This window comes from Salmo trutta, chromosome 8 (assembly GCF_901001165.1).
Source record: "Salmo trutta chromosome 8, fSalTru1.1, whole genome shotgun sequence".
NCBI classification, from domain to species: Eukaryota; Metazoa; Chordata; class Actinopteri; order Salmoniformes; family Salmonidae; genus Salmo; species Salmo trutta.
In genome coordinates this window covers 16,219,016-16,231,274 of record NC_042964.1, presented here as the reverse complement: position 1 = coordinate 16,231,274, position 12,259 = coordinate 16,219,016, and positions in this window count along the sequence as shown.

Sequence of the window (12,259 nt, the reverse complement as noted above, 5' to 3'; positions counted from 1 at the left end):
CAAATGGCTTGATCTGAGAGAAGGAAGGTTGTTAGGTCCACATACAAAACCAAGCCCTTTTGAAGTTGTACGTAACAGTACCAATATAGATTTCATCATCCTCCCTCGGACCAATACAGGGATGTGATTGGTTCCCTGTACAGTGCACTACTTTGGACCAGGGCCTTGTCTGAAATGGCACCCTATCTGAGACTCATTCAGTCTAGTGTTGGTCCAGTGTAAGGTGCTAACAGAGGCGGTTGGAGATTGACGTCCTTCTCAGCCAGGTGGTGTGTCAGTTGAGATTAGCCCCACCAGCCCAGGTGCTTGTATCTGGAATGTGTGGTTCTGACGCTCCACACAGAGCTGCTAATTATATGAAGTCTTCCAATTAACATTTGAGTTGTCTGCCTACTGTCCACTAAAGCCTCAGTAACATAAACCAAAAATGCTATTTTGTTATTTGAAATATATATTTTTTCAATATTCTAATGTTATCCAAGATCATAAACACAGCCAAATTATTATTTTTGTGATGGCATATAGTGTATGGCATTTATTAATTACTTTGTCTATGGATCAATCCACCAGAGAAGAGCTTAATGAGTTCTGTGGTTGCCATGGCACCGTGAGGTCATATAGCATTTTCCCTTACAAACCTTTTGTTTAATGAATTATCAATTTATTTAGCTTGTTATTATAGTCTGAATAGTTTGAATCTAGCACATTTTCAAGACAGAAGTTAGATGGCTAGCAATGTTTTGATTTGATTATGCCAACTGTCCGGAGGTTGAGGATGGAGAGAAGCCTGAAGGCAGAGTTGTAAAGAGATGACAGATGACTATTACCGTATTGAATCATGGAATAAGTTATAAGGCTACTCCTGAATTACTATTGTGTGGTGTGCTTTCTGGCGCCTTGTGGGTGCTGCATTTTGGTAGTAGGGAAGAGTAGCTAGCAAGCTAGTCCAGTGGCTAGTATGGAACTGTAACTGCATCTGACTGAGTCCTACTAGGAAGCCACCGTCACGTCTACTCCGGGCTCCTCCCCTCCGGCGGGCGACGTCGCTGGAAAACTAACCACCGGTCCTGGGATTCATCATTACGCACACCTGGCACTCATCATCATGATTCACACCTGGACCTGATTACCTCCCCTTTATAGGTCCCTCCCTTTGTTCATTCTTCTGTTGGTATTATCCCGGTGTTCATGTATTCCGCTTCTGTTATGTTGTCTCGTTACTTGGTTGTTGTTTTATTAAACGTTTCACCTGCTTCTCGACTCACAGCGGCTTCATTACAGCCACAGATGGCGTGGATGGTGAGACACCATGATGACAGCGTTCCCTGCTGCCTGCCTGCTCTCAAGCCATTAACAAAGTGTAATTGGGGGCTATTCTTTGGGTGCTGAAGTCAGTCGATTTTGATTAAAAAAAACAACATTTTATGTGACGTCAGAGCTCCAGTCCGACCAAACTAGTCGCCACTCAACTCCACTCAAGTTTAATTTGCTAGGCGACACCTATACATAAATGTAGATTGCTTTAGCGTCTGCTAAATTACATATATTGTGTTACAATTTCTTCATATTGACTGAAAGTATACTTGGAATGTGTTACAAGTATTCTTTACTTTACTGTAAGTGTATTGCAAGTAATACATACTTAGTATGCTTTTAGTATATTTTAAGTATATTTGTACCTAAGTTTATACAAAGTGTACACAACTGAAGTGCAAAATGCCACTGGTGCACAGTTGCATTAAAATTGCCACTCCAGCCACAAGTGCTTTGTGAAAGGCCTGTTCTTATTCCATTCCTTTACTTAGATTTGTGTGTTAGGTAGTTGTGGAATTGTTAGATAACTTGTTAGATATTTCTGCACTGTCGGAACTAGAAGCACAAGCATTTCGCTACACTCGCAATAACATCTGCTAACCATGTGTATGTGACCAATACAATTTGATTTAAATGGCCAAATTGACATTCTGTGTGTGTGTGTGTGTGTGTGTGTGTGTGTGTGCATAATGCTTTTAAAAGCTTTTTTTTCACAGTCCTTTCCAAAGTGTCCCGGGGGTCTTGTGAGTATTGTAGAGGGAAACAGAAGACGTGTGTTCAGGGATGTGTCCATAATAGCAAATGATAGCTCCAACCGCCAAATAGTTGGAGCCAAAGAAAACTGGACCCGCTCAGCTTCCACAAGCTTCCCACAATAAGTTGGGTGAATTTTGGCCCATTCCTCCTGATAGAGCTGGTGCAACTGAGTCAGGTTTGTAGGCCTCCTGCTCGTACATGCTTTTTCAGTTCTGCCCACAAATTTTCTATAGGATTGAGGTCAGGGCTTTGTGATGGCCACTCCAATACCTTGACTTTGTTGTCCTTAAGTCATTTTGCCACAACTTTGGAAGTATGCTTGGGGTCATTGTCCATTTGGAAGACCCATTTGCGACCAAGTTTTATCTTCCTGACTGACGTCTTGAGATGTTGCTTCAATATATCCACATAATTTTCATTCGTCATGATGCCATCTATTTTGTGAAGTGCACCAGTCCCTCCTGCAGCAAAGCATCCCCACAACATGATGCTGCCACCCCCGTGCTTCACGGTTGGGATGGTGTTCTTCGGCTTGCAAGCGTCCCCTTTTTACCTCCAAACATAACGATGGTCATAAAGCCATGACATTAATTTCTGGAATTTTCCAAAGTGTCTAAAGGCACAGTCAACTTAGTGTATGTAATCTTCTGACCCACTGGAATTGTGAAATAGTGAATTATAAGTGAAATCATCTGTCTGTAAACAATTGTTGGAAAAATGACTTGTGTCATGCACAAAGTAGATGTCCTAACCGACTTGCCAAAACTATAGTTTGTTAACAAGAAATGTGGAGTGGTTGAAAAACGAGTTTTAATGACTCCAACCTAAGTGTATGTAAACTTCCGACTTCAACTGTATATGCCCACTGCACCTATGAATTCAGTATAATGTATAGAACAGACACGATTCCCTATTCTATCTCACAGACACTCATATTTGATCTACACAATACATTTCTATCTGAACATTCTTGTAATGTAACATCCTCCTGAACAGGCCCGTGGAGACTCCATCTACCGTATGACTGTGTTACTGTAACTGAGGTGGTTTGGTGACTGACCACGCTTGTGTGATGCGTAACCTTGCCTGCGACCTGAAGAGTTGTTTTGTAGTCGATGCCTGTAGGCTTTGGCTTGGCAGGCAAGTGAAGTGTTAATAATCAGGTTATATACTCAGTTAACAATGACTACAAGCTGACTGTAAGTGTTAGATCTCCCGTGTCACTTTGACCTCAAAGTGTAAAATAGTGATGCATCGTCCATAAGGGTCGGGTCAAATCAAATCACATTTTATTTGTCACATCCACATGGTTAGCAAATGTTAATGCAAGTGTAGCGAAATGCTTGTGCTTCTGGTTCCGACAGTGCAGTAATATCTAACAAGAAATCGAACAATTCCCCAACAACTACCTAATACACACATCTTAAAGGGGTGAATGAGAATATGTACACATAAATATATGGATGAGCGATGGCCGAGTGGCATAGTCAAGGTGCAATAGATGGTATAAAATACAGTAAATACATATGATATGAGTACTGTAAGATATGTAAACATTATTAAAATGGCATTATTTAAATTGACATTGTTTAAAGTGACTAGTGATCCATTTGTTAAAGTGGCCAGTGATTGGGTCTCCATGTAGGCAGCAGTCTCTCTGAGTTAGTGATTGCTGTTTAGCAGTCTGATGCCCTTGAGATAGAAACTGTTCTTCAGTCTCTCGGTCCCAGCTTTGATGCACCTGTACTGACCTCGCCTTCTGGATGGTAGCGGGGTGAACAGGCAGTGGCTCGGGTGGTTGTTGTCTTTTATCTTTTTTGCCTTCCTGTGACATCGGGTGCTATAGGTGTCATGGAGGGCAGGTAGTTTGCCCCCGGTGATGTGTTGTGCAGACCGCACCACCCTCTGGAGAACCTTGCGGTTGAGGGCGGAGCAGTTGCCGTACCAGGCTGTGATACAGCCCGACAGCAGGCTCTCGATTGTGCATATGTAAAAGTTAGTCAGGGTTTTGGGTGACAAGCCAAATTTCTTCAGCCTCCTGAGGTTGAAGAGGTGCTGTTGCGCCTTCTTCACCACAATGTCTGTGCGGGTGGACCATTTCAGTTTGTCGTTGATGTATACGCCGAGGAACTTAAAACTTTCCACTTTCTCCACTTCTGTCACTTCGATGTGGATAGAGGGGATGCCCTGTGGATAGGGGATGCCCTGTCATCATGGCCTGTTATGATTTCCTACAATCGCAATGAGTATGATCATGTCTCTACAATTGCGTACTCTAAAAATAGCCTATCACCTTTGGACAGCAATTTAGAAATACAATTCTCCAACAAAATATTTGCATAATTAAGAAATAATGTCAGGAAAATAAATGATATGTATCTTTTGGATGTCTGTGATAAACTTTTACATGGAAATGTTATTTTTCAGTCTGTAGGACTCCACTTTGTCTGACAGTACAATGCAGTACAATCACATACTGTTTTTCTAATTGAGGCCGGAACATGATCAACACCCATATCCTGTAGGTAGGCAGGGTTTCCATGGTGTAAGGACTTGTTGTATCTTGCCATCTGGGAGTCTTTGTTTCACAAAGGGAAAGTTTTGGGATTTACAAACTCCTGGCCACTAGGTAGTCTACCCTATTTTAAATGAATAAATTGATTTCTCACCATTCCTGTAGAGTCTTAGTGGTCCCTTTGCTATCATCTAGTGAACATATTTCCCTGTTGTCCTCTGCTATGTTTTATCTGTAGTCCTTGTTTGCTGCCATCTAGAGTTCTCCTTCTCTTAATTTTTGACCATTGCTATTGTCTTTTCTAGTAGAGTAACACAGTATGAGTCATAATACCCATAAAACCTAGTGGTCAAACAAGGAAATTGTTCCAATAGTTTTTCCACAATACCTTTTCCCATAGGGGATTTTAGAAACATTTAAAAGAAGAGCTTTGTTTCGTGTAGGCTTACCCTGGCGTGACGTTTTGATAACCGTGTAAATCTCTCTAGGACAAGGTGACTTGAATCAATATATTTGCATGCATTAACATTTACCCCCCAAAAATGAAATGCTAATTATCTGCTAATGTGGCTGTCATAAAGAACTACAAATGCCATGATGATCTCGATGAGACTGTCAAATCGAGGCAAAGGTAGGAATTGGATTAACTCTCTATTGTTAGCTAAATTCAGGAATTAATACATTGGCTACATTTCTTTAAAAATTACAATTCTGTCTTGTGCAAGTTGTAATTGGACACAATACCTGTTAGCAAAGGTATCAGCGAGAGATGACGTGCAGGAGCTTGCAGGGATTTGTAGTCTTACATGATGTCTACTTTGATGCTAATAAGTCTTTTCGAATCTGAGAGCAAATAGAGCCAAATATATTGATAAAAGTCACCTTGGCCAAGAGATTTACATGTTTTTCAAAACGTCATGCCAGGATAAGCCTACACGAAACACAGCCCTTATTTTAAGTGTTTCTAGAATTAATGGTGGAAAAACTTTTTTGACCTCTAGGTGGGGATCTATACATCTAACCTTAAAGTGAAACTATGGAAGATTGAAATTGACCTCGTTCTTTTTTAAACCTCCCGTTTTGGACTCGACGTGTCAACGTATGGCTCATACATGTACATTGATAATAAACCATCTGCAGTCCTCTCCCAGAGAATAGAAGCACATAGTCCTTACATTCCAACCTGGCATCATTTAGTGCAAGAGATCTGCACGCTTATTCCTGTCATGTAGTGAACATGCGGCTGAAGCAAAAGGGATTGCTTGGCTGCATGCGCTTACCATTAGTTATTTTTAGTTGAATGTTTATTCATTTTTTTTTATATTTAAAAAGGAATTGTTTCACCATATTAAAATGACAGTTCAGTTCACATAAGGTTAACCTTAAAATGAGGGACAGACGTAAATTAATCACTTATCACATGAAATAAATAATACTTTTCAGAAATGGCTTTGTCAAAGCAACACAATAATTAGGGCTTTACAATGATGGTGAAACTTGGAGACATTTTGTGATTAAGTGGGTTAAAAGCTTGACTTTAGCAAGCCTTTATTCATTTAGCAAGCCTTTAATCAATCTGATTGATTGATTTCTCCTATCAGGACTCAGGATTAGATCCAGATGCATACAGTTTGAATCACAGATGTTTATTTACAAAACAGGGGGCAGGCAAACGACAGGTCAAGGGCAAGCAGAGGTCACTAATCCAGGGCATTGTCAGTATGGTACAAAACGGCAGGCAGGCAGGCTCAGGGTCAGGGCAGGCAGAGGTCAGTAATCCAGGGCAGAGTCAGAAAGGTACAGAACTGCAGGCAGGGTCAGGGCAGGCAGAACGGGAGGACTATAAAACAGCAACTACATCCACTCGAAACCGAGCTGGTAGGGCTTGACGGGGCAAGACAAACTGGCAACGGAAAACGCAGGTATAAATACACAGGATATAACGGGGACAACTGAAAACACCTGTTGGGGTGTGGAGAGAAGCACAAGACAGGCGAAACAGATTTGGGTTTGACATCTCCATGTGGTATATATTAAATGGCATTTAATTTAATATAACAGGCTTTTAAAAGTCAATATTGGTGCACAATTTCTATTTAAAATATCAAAGGGCACTCTTTTTGTGGAATGACCCAATTATCAATTCATTATGTTTACTGTTGTTTATTATAGATCTAGTATATATTCTATTAATTGATCTTGTACAATGGGAACAGCAGCTGACAGTGGCAAAATAACCATTGTTAGGCTACATTTGCTCATTAGTTAAAGGAATACACCCATACACTATTAAAAAGTCTACCCTGGTGCTACCACCAACAGGTTTGTCAGACTGAAACACTTAACATCTCACAGTGTCTTCATATACTATAGGATCCCCATTTATGCCCCTGGTAGCCTTGCCTTTGTTTTTGCATAGGTGGGAATGGGCTTCAATGTGGTCTTGGCACCAACTGTAAATCATTCTAATTGTCTGTCCTGTCTCTATCTGAAATAAGAAGCGGAGAATGTAGCAGCCCCTTTGCCCCGGCGCCACGACGACAGCTGTCTCTGGCTAATGCATTTTCTTCTCCTGATGCCATCCGCCAAATTATGCTGAGATTTCGGTGGGACAGCTTGCATCGATCACAATCATGTCACGCTGTGTTTTCTTTGCAACATCTCCTGTGTGTGTGAGTAACACGGCCGTGTGGAGCTAGCGCTGAGGAAGGGTCAAAGCATTTGGAGTCAAAGCATTTGAAATCCATGCAGTGGCGAAAACACAATCATCAGTTGTATGTTACAAGGGCAGAGAGTCCTGGACCATTCCCAACTACATGCTAGTTCTGTAGTCAGTTCATACTGAATGTAAGGGAGAATCTGAGCCTGCAGTGGGATTCACACTCACCAAAGTAGGCACATACTGTAGAGTGCTTGAAAACAAACCTTGGGTGCTTTTTTACATTTTTTTTAAAGTAAGCAAGTCAGTTAGGAACAAATTCTTATTTAGATTGACAGCCTATTGGAGAACAGTGGGTTAACTGCCTTGTTCAGAACAACAGATTTTACCTTGTCAGCTCAGGGATTCGATCCAGCAACCTTTCAGTTACTGGCCCAATGCTCTAACTACTAGGCTGCCTGCCACCCCTTATGAGCTATTAACTTTACTTTAAATGTAACTAATCCCTTTGAAAGCGGACTACGTGGCATCGACCTGCGGGAGGTTTGTTTATTATGATTGAGTGGGGAGAAACAGTTTTGTGCAAGGTTCTGACAGATGAGTGTGTCTTGGTGGCAAGGACACACCCAAGAAACACCCACATCAAACCACACCCCCAAGCCAACTCACGCTTGGCCTCTGTCATGGCCGCCAGCAGTTCTTGAAGAGCAAGCCAAAAAAACGAGGCCAAATCAGCTTGCAGTTCCCCTTTAATTTAGTCTCAAGTCTAATGCGACAAAAACGGCAGATGGAGGTCTCGATGGAAAAGAGGAACTACTTTCACCACTGGGATGGATGATCTGGAAAAATCTGTCCTCATTCAAGTGCTGAATTATGTTTTTTAGCCTTTGCAAACTTTGTGTACTTGTGTGACCTTTCCGCACAGAAGGGGGGGGGTGTTGTGTACTCCTGATGCGTCACTAGAACTCATTCAGGGTGAAAATAATCCCATTCGAGATGGCATGGCCACCTAAGGCCCATTACAAAGTGTAAAGGCAGTAAAACAATTTAAACCCGACGGGGCCCTCACTTAGACCCTGGGCTCTTCTCTTCTGTACTGCTGCTCTGTCTCTAATCTGATGGCAGCATGCATCTACTATCCTCTGGATCAGGCGATCACTCCTGCTTCTGCCTTCAATAAAAGAACATCCTATGGAAAGAAGTGGGTTCATCTTATTACTTCAATTCTGAGAGGCATGGAGAAACAGCTTCGATGCATCAGAGGTTGGGTAATGAGAATAGGATGTTTTCATGACGGAGAAGACTAAGGGCTCTATTCAATCCGTATCGCGGAAATTCAGCGTTGCAGCTTGATTGAAATTGAATGGCAATGTTCCTGCTTTAGCGCAGACTGCATTCACGGTAAACCCTGCATTTCTCGGCTCAATTGGAAATTTCCTTTCCATTTCTATCGCAATCTGTAAAGCTTCAGCGACACAGATTGAATAGAGCACTAACTTATTTGAATTGTATTGCCTTTTAAATATAGTATTTACTTAAAACAGTTTCAATACTTAGTGTAGTATTTACATAATATCTAAAAATCTAAAGAGCTTACCCTTCGTAAAAGTTATTTTTATCGAGGACATTAGAGAGTCAAGTCAAAAATAGCCACGTTGAGAATGTCGAAGAAGAAATGCCTTCAATAAATAATTTAGGCAAGTTGGTTTAAAGCTTGACATTCCTATCTTCATATGTAATCAAAATACCCGTGGCTGATGGTGTGTGAGACCCCGTCATCTGGAAGGGGACCTACTGTAAAAGAGAGAGCCAAGAAAGCCCTCAGGTTTGACTGGGTTCTCTGATCAATACATGTTGCCTGTGGCTATGGATGCTTCACGCTGAACAATGATGTTCTATACATGCCCAATGTTTGTATATTGACCTCGTTTCCGCTTTCCCTCTGTAGCACCACAATTTCTGTACAAGTCATCCATCCATCCTTCGCTTCATCCTTCGCTCCGACCGTCGCTCCATCCATCCATTTTCTACCACAACATGAATACTTATTAGAGAGGTTAGGCATTTATAAACTCTCCCCTGCCAACATTTGGGACAATTTGTGAAAGGTAGCCCCCGCTGCCAACACTCCAAGCCCTCAACAGCCAAACAAGATAAGCAGACAGCCATGTTTCCCTCGTAGCAAAGCTAAGCACTGAGGCGTGGACCAGACAGGTTTAAATATAGCCGCTGATTAGATAGATCATTTGTCTCTGTTTAGGTGTCTACGATTATGTCACTTAACCTGGCATGTCACTTTGTGTCCCCTAAGACAGTTTGGACCACCAAGCTATTGAACATAATTACTTTTTGTTTGCAAGCTCGTACAGTGTCCGTACAGACACATAGTCAATAAGTGGACAAGATGGCTTAAGGATGTTCTTTCAGTGGATAAAAGATACCAATATCCTAGTCAAAAGATGCCTCCAGTACAATGGCATGCAAGCAGGACCTTTCATGGACTCCCACAGGTTGCGGCCAACGGTGGAGGCCCTCAAGGACTGCACCTCGGCCGGGGAAACAAGTCAGGATACATGGAGGTGGAAATCCTGAACCCCATAAAATGTAAGGCCCATGTAAGTCATTGATAAGGTACAAAGAGGTGTGTGTGTGTGTGTGTGAGTACAGAGAAATGTGTGTGTGTGGGTATAGAGAAAAGTGTGTGTGTATGTCTGGGTATGTAATAGAGTGTCTGTGTGTGTATGTGAGCATGCGCTTTCTCCAGCCTTTCAATTCCAGCAAGTCGCTTTGTTCACCAACCATCTCCTCCCTGTGAAGAGTGGAGATGGTGTCTTAAAATGGAATGGGGTATACCGTTGGCGGGTAGGACTAATGTGCCGTCCCCCACCGCCTCTCCTGTTGTCAGTAGAATGCCAGTCTCAGTGCAAAGGCGAGAAAGTGAGAGAATGAGAGATATTGTGGCCCGGTGCCAATGCACCCTGAGTCTCCTGTGCAGACAGTCATTTCTTATCTAGGCTGACTCAATAACAGAACCTGTGCCCCACCTTTAATGAGCGTCTGGGATCTCTACCCACATAGCACAGCCCGGTTTCTCTCTTTTGGAGAGGAATTTGCACAGGTAATGTCGCTAGCATTAACTGATTTAGAGACTGGATTAAACAGGTTTGATGGGGTTGTCGCTTTGTCTTGTTGAAGGGGCTCAGCTAATTGTCCTCTGTACATGTAGTTAAGGCATATTTCTCTACCAATCACACCCCATGGCCTAGTGAGTATGGTTAGAATCCTTTTGAACTGCACCTGCACCAGTTCAAGGCAACTGAATTTGTAGCAAGCAAAAATAATCATCTGAGTTTATTACATGTTTCAAAGGCAGTGGTGCTTAAGCAATTGTTGACAAAGGTCCTTACATTTGCACGCACATCATCATCATTTGTATTCATTGGCATACCAATTCATGTCAAGCAACTCGTTGGTTTAGGAATAGGTCACACTGTGACCCAGATTTACTAAGCGTTTGAGCACCAGTTTCTTTTCTCCGAAAGGGAATAATGAAAAATGTAAAATTAAGTCCTGTTTTAGCTTTGTTTTTGTTATTTTATCCCTTACTGAAGAAAAGACAGTTTGACATAATGTTGCACACGGAAATGTAGTCTCTGAATGAGCCATAATCTTCCCAACAACACTGAAGGTGATGCGTCTACACTTCATTGAAACTAAACTAACAACAGTTTAGTGCTAAACAAAAGCACAGACCCAAAGCACTACCAATGCCTCTACTCTTGGCATTGGTTCAGGCACCTACAATACAGTACACTCACTCCAGCATCTCTTTCTCTTTCAGGAATATTGGAACTCCTACTCTCTGAGCTGAAGACTTGTCATTGGGAGGCAGCTCATTAGAGACTTCTCCTGTAATGTGGGAGGCAGCTCGTTAGAGACTTCCCCTGTAATGTGGGAGGAAGCTCATTAGAGACTTCTCCTGTAATGTGGGAGGCAGCTCGTTAGAGACTTCCCCTGTAATGTGGGAGGAAGCTCATTAGAGAAATGCTAAGGCGTGGTGAGGAAAGCAGGAAGGAGAGACATCTGCAGCAGAGGGGAATGGAAGTCAGAGACATTCGGATAATTAATGTTTGTCTCCTCCCAGTGGCTGACTCCTGGGAACATCGTGCTTTATCAAGCGCAACGCCCCAAGAGTGTATGCTGTAGCAAAGGTGTGGTGACACAGGTACTGTACATAGAAAGAGAGGAGAGGGCCGGCACCACATGACACTGTACCTCATTGTAATCTAACAATTAGTCCAATTGAGCAATCTCATCTGTTGTCCAACTTGACAGTTGTGCATTATGCAGATGCCATTTCGACTAAATAAATCTAATTCGTAACGCTTATTCTCATGTGATTTTCTGCTGTTAAAAGTTAAAGTGAAGCTTGAAGAAAGTGTTAATGAATGTCTACTGATAAAGATAGCATTGGGTGTTTAAGATGTGTGGAATAAGATCTCGCCATGACAGAATGGTATATTTGATAAGCATTGTTTATAAAAAAAATGGACTACGTGGTGGGATGATTTAGAAGTTGAGGATTTGGCTGGAGTGTGAGTGAACCAGGAAGAGACATTAAGGACAACCAGTTGAATATTTAATATTGTATTAGTTCTACTTGGGTTATCCTTCACATTACCCTACATTTTTTTCACAGTTTCACTTAATAGATTTTACATTTTTTAAACTAACCAGATTAAACTCTTAGGGCACTTCTTAATGAGAATAAACCTAAATGGTTGAGTAAATGATATAAAAAGCTACATTTAATGTGATTATCTTGGTAGGGCCCCTGCTGTCATTGGTTCCCAAACTCTTTTAAGCTTCAGGACTAGGAGCTATTCTTAGAGGCGGACATTTTAGTTTGTTTTAGTGACAAGCCTTATCTATAACCATACTGTATAGTGTACGAGGACTGTAACCTTTTACCATTACTGTAACTCTCACAAGAGCTTTGAACACCCTGTTTGAAT